At 43.4% G+C, this 10722-nt stretch overlaps 1 pseudogene; it reads right to left on the reverse strand.

The window, feature by feature from the left end:
* Positions 1–8999: 8999 nt before the first annotated feature.
* LOC144341042 (large ribosomal subunit protein uL23 pseudogene) lies at positions 9000–9493 on the reverse strand (annotated as a pseudogene).
* Positions 9494–10722: the final 1229 nt, after the last annotated feature.

Raw genomic sequence — 10722 nt, forward strand, 5'->3', positions numbered from 1 at the left:
CGGTTCGATACGGTTTGAACAGGTCTGATCCGATTTGATCCGGTCTGAGGCGGTCACAACCGGCTTGAACCGGTCTGATGCGGTTTGATCCGGTATGATCCGGTCTCAGCCGGTGAAAACCGGTTTGATACGGTTTGATCCGGTCTGAGCCGGTCTGAGCCGGTCAAAACCGGTTTGAACTGGTCTGATCCGGTTTCATCCGCTCTGATCCGGTTCGATCCGGTTTGACCCGGTCTGATCCGTTCTGAGCCGGTCAAAACCGGTTTGAACTGGTCTGATCCGGTCTGATCCGGTTCGATCCGGATTGAACCGGTCTGATTCGCTTTGATCCGGTCTGAGCCAGTCAAAACCGGCTCGACGCAGTCTGATGCGGTTTGATCCGGTCTGATCTGGTTCGATCCGGTTTGATACGGTCTGATCCGGTTTGATCCGGTCTGAACCGGTCAAAACCGGTTTGAACTGGTCTGATCCGGTCTGATCCGGTTCGATCCGGATTGAACCGGTCTGATTCGCTTTGATCCGGTCTGAGCCGGTCAAAACCGGCTCGACGCAGTCCGATGCGGTTTGATCCGGTCTGATCTGGTTCGATCCGGTTTGAAACGGTCTGATCCGGTTTGATGCGGTCTGAGGCGGTCACAACCGGCTTGAACCGGTCTGATGCGGTTTGATCCGGTCTGATCCGGTCTGAGCCAGTGAAAACCGGTTTGATGCGGTTTGATCCGGTCTGATCCGGTCTGAGCCGGTCAAAACCGGTATTAACTGGTCTGATCCAGTTTGATCCGGTCTGATCCGGTTCGCTCCGGCTTGAACCGGTCTGATCCGTTTTGATCTGGTCAAAACCGGTTTGAACTGGTCTGATCCGGTTTGATCCGGTCTGATCCGGTTTGTACCGGTCTGATCCGGTTTGATCCGTTTCGAACCGGTCTCACCCGGTCTGATCCATTCTGATCCGGTCTGAACCGGTCTGATCCGGTTTGATCCGCTTGTATCCGGTGTGATCCGGTCTGATCCGCTCAAAACCTGTTTCATCCGGTCAGATCAGGTTTGATCTGGTCTGAACCGGTTCGATCCGGTTTGATTTGGTCCGATCCGGTCTGAGCCGGTCAAAACCGGTTTGAACCCGTGTGATTCGGCCTGATGCGGTTTGATCCGGTCTGATCCAGTTTGATCCATTCTGATCCTGTCTGGCCCGGTCTGATCCAGTCTGATCCGGTCTGATCCGGTCTGACCCGGTCTGATGCAGTCTGATCCGGTCTGAACCGGTCTGATCCGGTTTGATCCGCTTTTATCCGGTATGATCCGATTTGATCCTGTCTGATCCAGTCAAAAGCGGTTCCATCCGGTCTGATCCAGTTTGATCCGGTCTCATCCGGTTTGATCCGGCTTGAACCGGTCTTATCTGGTTTGATACGGTCTGATCTGGTCACAACCGGCTTGAACCGGTCTGATCTGGTTCGATCCGGTTTGATCCAGTCTGATAAGGTCAAAATCGGTTTGATCCGGTCAAAATCGGTTCCATCAGGTCTGATCTGGTTTGATCTGGTCAAAACTGGTTCGATCCAGCCGCCACCACCTGCCCGCCCCCCTGGCTTCTGGGAGCCCCATCGCCGGGGGGTCAGGCACCCCCCAAGATTGGGCTCCCAGCCGCCAACCCCGGCCTGCTCCCTAGCTTCTGGGAGCCCCATCGCCGAGGGTGCAGGCACCCCCCGCGATCGGGCTCCCAGCCGCCACCACCGGCCAGCCCCCCTGGCTTCTGGGAGCCCCATCCTCGGGGGTGCAGGCACCCCCCGCGATCGGGCTCCCAGCCGCCACCACCGGCCAGCCCCCCTGGCTTCTGGGAGCCCCATCCTCGGGGGTGCAGGCATCCCCCCACGATCGGGCTCCCAGCCGCCACCCCCGGCCCGCCCCCCTGGCTTCTGGGAGCCTTGTGGACTCACAGCCTCTTTCTGATATTGTGAGTAATATCATCTCCCCATCTGAAAATTTTCATCTCCTCAGACGATAGTACACCCCCAGTGTGCACATCCTCAGAGGGAGTAACGCCCTCTGTATTAGGAGTCATATCAGCCTCTTCCTCCCTGAATATTCAGAACAGTATCCCAGGGTTGTTTCTACTTCCAGTGGTACTGATTGTCATATCCTCCTCTCCCAAGCAGAAGTTCGAAACACTATTACGGGGGGTGTACACCGTCTGTGATATAGAAATTAACATCGTCCTCTCCCCGGTGGATATCAGGAACAAGTCTATTAATCATTAATATTAGTAATTATATTAATATTAATAATTATTATTGATATTAATGATCACAATAAAGAGAGTAAAAATTAATACTGGTTTAAAATGTTAATGATTTGTAACAATAATTATTAGTAATATCACTATTAATAAGAATATTATGATATTAGCAATTAATGTGACTTAAATCAATACCCAGTGATGCTGGGAATCAAATAATAATTAGTATTAGGAACTAATAATATTATTTGATGACATTAATATTAATAATTAATTGAAAGCATGCATAATCATGTATTTAAAATCATTATCCGTAATTAATAATGGTATCCTATAAATTTTTAGTATCATTGATAATTATTAAAATCGATCATTGATGATTAATCATCATATTATTATTCCTCATTCCACAGGAAATGTAAACCTACTTGTGATGCTGTTCTTAATATCCAGGGACGGAAAGCAGGATTTTGGTTTTTTTTTTTTTTTTTTTGAGATGGAGTCTCGCTCTGTCGGCCAGGCTGGAGTGCAGTGGCCGGATCTCAGCTCACTGCAAGCTCCACCTCCCGGGTTCACGCCATTCTCCTGCCTCAGCAGCCTCCCGAGTAGCTGGGACTACAGGCGCCCGCCACCTCGCCCGGCTAGTTTTTTGTATTTTTTAGTAGAGACAGGGTTTCCCCATATTAGCAAGGATGGTCTCGATCTCCTGACCTCGTGATCCGCCCGTCTCAGCCTCCCAAAGTGCTGGGATTACAGGCTTGAGCCACCGTGCCCGGCCGGATTTTAGTTTTAATATCACAGTAGGCATACGCTCACCACGTAATGCTGATCCTAATATAAAGCGGGGTAGAGTATCACATGACTCCAAACATAGCAATGAATGGATAGCTACCCGGTAATATTACTCCTAATATTCCCGGAAGAAGCCTATGCTATTAGTCCGAATATGGCACTGAGGGTACAGCTCTTCTGAGATATTGTTCCTAGTATGCGGAGGGGGAGAGGATGATAATAATCCGCAGGCTGTGTGCTCCCGCCCAGTGATATTGTAATTACTATCCTGGGAGGGAGAGGATGATATTGCACTCTGTACAGCAGGAGGCGTACACCCAGTCTGGGATATTGTTCCTAATATCCATGGAGGGGACAGGCTGATATTACTCGCAATGTGGCACAGGGTGGACATTCACCCTGTTTCATCCTTCTCAATATTCCAAGGCCGAGAGACTGATATTAATCTCAGTATCACAGACACTGTACAACCCCTTGTGATACTCTTCCAAATATCCAGATCAGGTTCCCAGCAGCCACCCCCAGCCGGCCCCCCTGGCTTCTGGGAGCCCCGTCGCCGGGGGTGCAGGCATGCCCCCCTATCAGGCTCCCAGCCGCCACCCCCGGCCCGCCCCCCCAGCTTCTGGGAGCCCCGTCGCCGGGGGTGCAGGCACGCCCCCCGATCGGGCTCCCAGCCGCCACCCCCGGCCCACCCCCCTGGCTTCTGGGAGCCCCGGCCCGCCCCCCTGGCTTCTGGGAGCCCCGTCGCTGGGGGTGCAGGCACCCCCCGTGATCGGGCTCCCAGCCGCCACCCCTGGCCCGCACCCGTGGCTTCTGGGAGCCCCATCGCTGGGGGTGAATATCCCCTTTGTCCTTATCAGCATGTAGCTAGCAATATTGTGACATTTTTACTGCAGAGTGAATGATGACTGGGGCATCTTAAGAGGAGTTGTAGGGTGTTTCTTTCTGCATAGGTACCTCTTCTCCCTCCTACCCGCAATTGACAAGTGCCCATCCACTCCAGCATTAGAGATGCTACTAATATGTGAATTTTTGGTGGTCCCTCCAGGTGAGCCTTCCCAGACTTTCCCTTTTCCAGGAGCTCAACCTCCTGTTCATGTCTAGCTGTCTATCTACTCTAACAGAGCCCACTATCCTGTGTCTTTCCCAAAAATAGTGAGGGAACAATGAATTGGAAACCATAGCAAATGATATACATGTAGATGAAAACTTTACAACTTACACAAATAATCACTCAAAATCATCCTTACACTAAAAATGCAAGACTATACAATTTCTAGAAGAAACTATAGAAGAAAAGCTATGTGCCTTTGGGTTTGGTAATGAATTTTAACAAATGGCAAAAAAGGTTGATATACCCAGAAGAAATGACAATGTGAATTTCTTAATATTTATAAATATTTAAAATTTATACTCTGGAAAATACCTTGTGAAGGGAACAAAAAGACATGTCACATATTGAAAGAAAATATTTGCAAAATACAGATCTGAGAAATACTTTGTATTCAAAATACATACAAAATTCTTAAAACTGAACAATAAGTTAAACAGCCCAATTAAAAATGCACACAGATCTGAACGAACACCTCACCAAAGATGATCTACAGAAGGCAAGTAAACATACCAAAAGATGCTCAACATAGTACATAACTGAAAACCACAATGAGATAGCACAGCTGGTCTATACCTCTTACAACTGCTAAACTCTTTAAAAAATGACAAATTGCTGGAGGAAAAACAAGAACTCTTTTCGTTGCTGGTGGGACACTGTGTATAAGACCAAAATATGCCACCCTAAAATATAATGGCAGGAAACCAGAATATGCCACCCAAAAATATGTCCCTTTGGCTTAAGAATTATTCCAAGCTGATTATTTTGAAAAAAAAAAAAAAGCCAACAAAGGAAGTTCTGAAAACAGAGTAGAAGTTACCCTTGTGTAAGGAAAATTTACATCTATAAAGGAAATCCCCATTTAAAAGCTACCTCTCTCTCTCAGCACAAAGAAGAGAAGGGTAACTAAATCACTAAAGAGTCTTATCAATAAGGTATACATGTTTTTAAAACTTTTCTGTTTTTCTCATTTTAATCTGTTGTTTGTTACAGAGGGTCCTATCTAAGAATTCCAAAAACACAGAAAATTGTTTGTCCTCCCCTATTACAAGTTGGGCAGTTTTTTCCAAAGCTAAACAACTCTCACCTTACAATCCAAAAATCACATTCCTAAGTATTTTGACAACTACTTTGATGTTATTTCTAAATAAAAGCTACCATGCAGTTATTTACAGAAGCTCTATTCATAATGACCAAAGGAAAAAAAGAATCAGAAAGTCTTATAGTAGATGACTGTGTGGGAATCCACTCAGACATCAAGAGTTCTTATAAAGATTATTTAAACGAAAACATTTGAGATACTGAAGATAAAGGAAGAAATCTTACCAGAACTTACTTTATCCAATTAAAGCAGAGCTCCCAGAAAAATACAGCTGCCATTAACTCCATCCAAGGAGTTTCTTGCAAATTCAGCTGCCATGAAGACAGTGTACTCTTTCCCATTAGCATTGGTAAATGAAAATGAAATCCTAAGCTCCCAACTGACTGAACAGACCAACTCTTGGCTGAGGGAACCCCAGAGTAACTTTCAAAACTGAGTTCTCAGCTTGGCCAGGATGGGATGATGGGGGTCAGATACACCACGTTATTCCCCCTCGTTTGCTAACCATGATGAGGCTTTCTTCCCTAAGGATTAAACAGAAACCAGCCCTTTCAAAGGTGCCACCACTGATATCAACCTCTCCTTTCTTGCCTAATAAGAGACCACCCATGATGGAGAGGTTCTGGCCTGTGTACAGAGGATGCACAGAGCGAGTTTTCATGTCCTCTGCTTCACCTTTTAATGTCAGAGGGCTGAAAACTCTACCCTGGGATCGTGCTAACACTGCCATCTTTTGTACATGGGACCCATGAAGAAGCAAGAAACTCAATTGCACAAGCATGCATTTCTCCTTTCATAAATATTCATGACTCCTCCTAGAGTTCATTAAATATATGTTTTTGCCAATTCCACTCAGCATAAATTACTATTTCCTTTACATCTCACTTGAAGCATCTGTTTCTGGCTTCTGGCTGGAGGCTATGCTTCCCAGTCTGTGAGAAGGACAATCCTGCAGGCTGCAACTCTTTATAGGAAATAAATCTCTCATTGGGTGTGGTGGCTCATGCCTGTGATCCCAGCACTTTGGGAGGCCAAGGCAGGTGGATCACCTGAGGTCAGGCGTTTGAGACCAGCCTGGCCAACTTGATGAAACCCTGTCTCTACTAAAAATACAAAAAATTAGTCAGGCTTGGTGGTGGGCGTCTGTAATCCCAGCTAATTGGGAGGCTGAGGCAGGAGAATCGCTTGAACCCAGAAGGTGGAGGTTGCAGTGAGCCGAGATCACACCATTGCACTCCAGCCTCGGTAACAAGAGTGAAACTCTAAAAAAAAAAAAAAAAAAAAAAAAAAAAAAAAAAAAAAAAAAAAAAAAACCATAAAAATAAAGAAATGTCTCCTTTCCAAATTTATGAAATTGTCATTTTGTTAATCATTTTGGATGCTGAAGAACTTGTAATCCAATGAGTAGAAATGTTGGTAGCCCATTTATGGCTGTCAACCTGCCAATTCTCAGGAGTTTGTATGATCCTAAATCTGAAAGAATCTCATCCCATTAGGATTCTTGTCTCCTTTTCTGTTGCCTTTGCCCACTGGCTCTGCCAACAGGGGTCTTTCTTTCTCCTTGGCTATCTTTGGATAGGGGGGCTCCATCTTCTGTACCACCTTAAGGAATGCCTTTTGCATGCATGGCTAAGTCATTGAAAAGCCTACAGTTTCAGTAACATTTTGAGTGAGTACTCTGTGAAGCTGGGTTGGAATCTCAGGCGTCTTTGTCTGGAAGGTAACTCTTGGGATACAAGTTTCTTATCCTAGCTTTGGTTTTGAGGCCTCTGTGTTCTCCTCTTGGGTTGGAAGTTATTCCTGGCTTTTTGTTTCATGGTGTCTCTGTGATCTTGGTCTTGCTCTTTTCATGGGAACTTCTCAGTTGACTAAATTCTCCCTTCTCAAACCTCTGCTATGTGTTCCACCAATATGAAGCTAATTGTGTCTACTTCCTTTCCTGTTTGCATGACTTTACTAAGAATAAGAATTATTTAGAACTTAAATGGCTCCTTTGAGAAAATTTTTATCTTCCAAACTGCCTCCTTTTAGATCTTTCCCTTCCCATTTGAGTCTCTCAACTCCCTACAATCACTGAAACTTTAGGCACCCTGCTCCATGCCTTGGAGGCTCTCAACATGCTCAAGAATCTGCAAAAGCAAACACCTGGGGCTGAAAAATAAAACAGAAAAAAAAATTATTTCTCAGCCTCTGTAAGATTGTATGTCAAAACAAAAGAAAATCTTACAAATCTCCAAAATTATTAGCGAGAAAAAAGCTTTAGCCCTCATATGAAAAAGGTAAAAACTTGTTCCATTTTCCAGAAACACAGTTATAATACAAATAAAAAATGGGGCAAAGACAAAAACCAAGTCTTCTGTATAAACTAGTAAATTTTGTATTATTGTAATCACATTAGTCAGGGTTCTCCCGAAAGGCAGAATCAATGTGATATATGTAGATAGATAGATGAGAGAAGACTCATTAGGGGAATTGGTTCACATAATTATGGAGGCTGAGAAGTTCCACGATAGCCTATCGCCAAGTTGGAGAACTAGGAAAGCGTAGCATGGCTCAGTCCAGGTCAAAAGGACTCAGAATGAGGGAAGCCAATGGTGTAACTCATTCTGAGGCCAAAGGCCTGAGACCCTAAAGTTCTGATGTCAAGGGCAGGAGAAGAAGGATGTTTCCATTTCAGAAGGAGATAATTCCCCTTTCCTCTTCCTTTTTGTTCTATCTGGGTTCTCAACCAATTGGATGATGCCTGTATTCATCCATTTATACACTGCTATGAAGAAACACCTGAGTCTGAGCAATTTATAAAGAACAAAGAGGTTTAATGGGCTGACAGTTCCACATGGCTGGAGGGGCCTCACAACCACGGTGGAAGGGAAACAAAGACGTCCTTCTTCACATGGCAGCAACAAGGAGAAGTGCTGAGCCAAATGGGAAAAGCTCCTTATAAAACCATCAGATCATGAGAACTCACTCACTATCATGAGAACAGCATGGCAGTAACCACCACCATGATTCAATCACCTCCAACTGGGTCCCTCCCACGACATGTAGGAATTATAAGAACTACAATTCAAGATGAGATCTGAGTGGGGACACAGCAAAACCATATCTATGCCCATCTACATTGGGTCAGGGTTATCTCAGTGTCTTCCAGAAATACCCTCACACATATGCCCAGAAATTGTGTTTTACCAGCTGTGTGTCTCTTAATCCAATCAAGTAGATGTCTAAAATTAACCATCAGAATATTTATGCCTGATTCATGGCTGAAATTTCAGGATGAAAGCTATGAAATCTATATTTGTGTTTGTATGTCTATTAATGTGTGTTATGTATATGTGATATTTTCTTAACTCAGGTTAGCGTTGCAAAATTCATTTATAAAATTCTTTAAAAGTGTTCTATTCTAACTTGGCTTGGAAAAACATAAGCATTTATAAATAAATATTCACCAAACTCCTAGAAATATAGGAACTGATCAAATGTTTTTTAAGTTAACACGATTTGGATAAAACTTAGTTAAATAAGGTTAATATAATATTTTTGGTGTAATAAAACAACTATGTCTTCAAAGTTACCACTATCGAATATAAAACAAACATAAATTCCTATTCTGCTTGAGTTCTACTCAAATAAGCTAATATTATACTTACTAGAAATGTAAAATCTTAAAGCTTTTAAATTTGATTCTAATTAAGTTGTCATTCTTATGAAAAACATTATTTCTTTTTTATGGTGAAAAGATATACATATATTTAGAGTTAGTCAGTTGGACTCGGTTTAGATGATCTCAATTTTGTTGCAACATCCAAAGCATCATAATCAGGAGCGAGTCGAACATATGCCTTCTTCTCTTTATCAGGTCAAATCAGGATGTTGACTGTGGCCACATCCATGTCCCAGAGCTTCTTCACAGCCTGTTTAATCTGGTGCTTGTTGGCTTTAACATCCACAATAAACACAAGTATGTTGTTTTCTTCTATCTTCATGGCCGACTCAGTGGTAAGCGGAAACTTGATGATAGCATAGTGGTCAAGCTTGTTTCTCCTGGGGGTGATCTTCCGAGGATATTTGGGCTGCCTCCGGAGTCACAGTGTCTTGGGCCACCTCAAGGTGAGTGACATGCGGATCTTCTTTTCTGTATGTTGCTGTGGACACCTTTCAACACTGCCTTCTTGGCCTTTAAAGCTTTGGCTTTGGCTTTGGCTTTAGGAGGGGCAGGAACTTCCTTCTTCACTTTCGGTGCCATCTTGTGAAAAGCGAAAAACATTATTTCAAAAATAATTTGTTTACTGTAAATCTGCTTAATAGTAGTTTCCAAAATACTTTTGGTAATTTTTAACCTTAAAGTTAAGCTAAGTAAAAGATTTGCATTAAATATCTAGACCATTTATAAATAAGATACAATACTAAAATATTAATTACTGAACATAAATAATTCAAGTTTATATAATTTTCACTTCTTATTTTTACAGAGAGACTAAAGATATTTTGGAACATTAATAAACATGTTTTTGTCTACCACAATGAGAAATTGTACGATGAGGAAACACATCCATGTAGATGTTGGGAGATGGTATACTCATACATTTTCTAACCTACTATGGAATGCTAATATATGACAGTTTATAACTGTTTACTTGTTAGTTTTCTCTGGAAAATAAAAGATTACTAAGTATTAAAATTATAATCAATATGTGTAAAATAAAACTACTAGAAGCAATAGAATAACTAGAAACAACTCTATGCAAAACATGCAAGAAAAGTAGGGCATGATTCACAAGTAAAGTAGGATGTATTTTTTATAAGGAAAACCTTACAAAAAATACAAATAAAAAGAGATATCTAACCTTCCCTGTGTTATATTTGTATCAGTAAAATGTTGTTTTCAGAAATTATATAAAATTCCTGGAAATTTGTCAATGTCCTCCTTATCCATGCTATGTGCCAGTATAGAGTTATGAGTCATAATTCCAATTATTATTTTAAATGTTGTGCCGGGTGCAGTGGCTTATGTCTGTAATCCCAGCACTTTGGGAGGCCGAGGTGGGTGGATCACAAGGTCAGGAGATCAAGACCATCCTGGCTAACACGGTGAAACCCCATCTCTACTAAAAATACAAAAAATTAGCTGGGCGTGGTGGCGGACACCTGTAGTCACAGCTACTCGGGAGGCTGAGGGAGGAGAATGGCGTGAACCTGGGAGGCGGAGCTTGCAGTGTGCTGAGATCACGCTATTGTACTCAAGCCTGGGTGACAGAGCGAGACTCTGTTTCTAAATAAATAAATAAATAAATAGGCCGGGCGCGGTGGCTCAAGCCTGTAATCCCAGCACTTTGGGAGGCCGAGACGGGCGGATCACGAGGTCAGGAGATCGAGACCATCCTGGATAGCACGGTGAAACCCCGTCTCTACTAAGAAATACAAAAAACTAGCCGGGCGAGGTGGCGGGCGCCTGTAGTCCCAGCTACTCGGGAGGCTGAG

Source organism: Macaca mulatta, chromosome 5, assembly GCF_049350105.2.
Source record: "Macaca mulatta isolate MMU2019108-1 chromosome 5, T2T-MMU8v2.0, whole genome shotgun sequence".
Taxonomy (NCBI): Eukaryota; Metazoa; Chordata; class Mammalia; order Primates; family Cercopithecidae; genus Macaca; species Macaca mulatta.